Source organism: Penaeus monodon, chromosome 20 (assembly GCF_015228065.2).
Source record: "Penaeus monodon isolate SGIC_2016 chromosome 20, NSTDA_Pmon_1, whole genome shotgun sequence".
NCBI classification, from domain to species: Eukaryota; Metazoa; Arthropoda; class Malacostraca; order Decapoda; family Penaeidae; genus Penaeus; species Penaeus monodon.
Genome location: NC_051405.1, coordinates 7506639 through 7507108, shown reverse-complemented (window position 1 = coordinate 7507108; position 470 = coordinate 7506639). Strand labels below are relative to the sequence as shown.

At 24.7% G+C, this 470-nt stretch overlaps 1 protein-coding gene across 1 annotated transcript in view; it reads left to right on the top strand.

Annotated features, from left to right (window-relative positions):
• Positions 1-470, top strand: part of LOC119585606 — a gene marked incomplete in the record, with an annotated part of 13725 nt that overhangs the window by 12143 nt on the left and 1112 nt on the right.

Sequence of the window (470 nt, the reverse complement as noted above, 5' to 3'; positions counted from 1 at the left end):
ACTTGATACTACCATCATGTTTCAGTGTTTTACTGGCATAATGCAAAATTAAATGTCATTCAGTATTTTATTTAGGTTTGATATCATATGGATTTAAAGAAGATCACAGTGTATTTTATGCTGAAATGACGACAATCAGTGATTTAATTGTTTCTATTTACAAAGAAAAGGAAAAGTTTGAGGTCAATGTTTCAATGTTATGAGTTGTTTTTAGCCATGAATAATTTTTAAGGTATTTGTATTGTACAGAAATACAATATTTCTTCATGATTGAAGATCTATATCATATACTTTATATTTTTATATATGACTGTGCTGTGAAGTTAATTGTATTTGTAAATTTTTACATATTCTGGAGAATCTTTATAGGTTCTGATTTTATCAAAAGATTAAAACAGATTAAAATTTCTTGTTTTAATAAATTTTCATTGTGGATACTTAATTATAGTTAATTCTTAGTGAAATGTGAG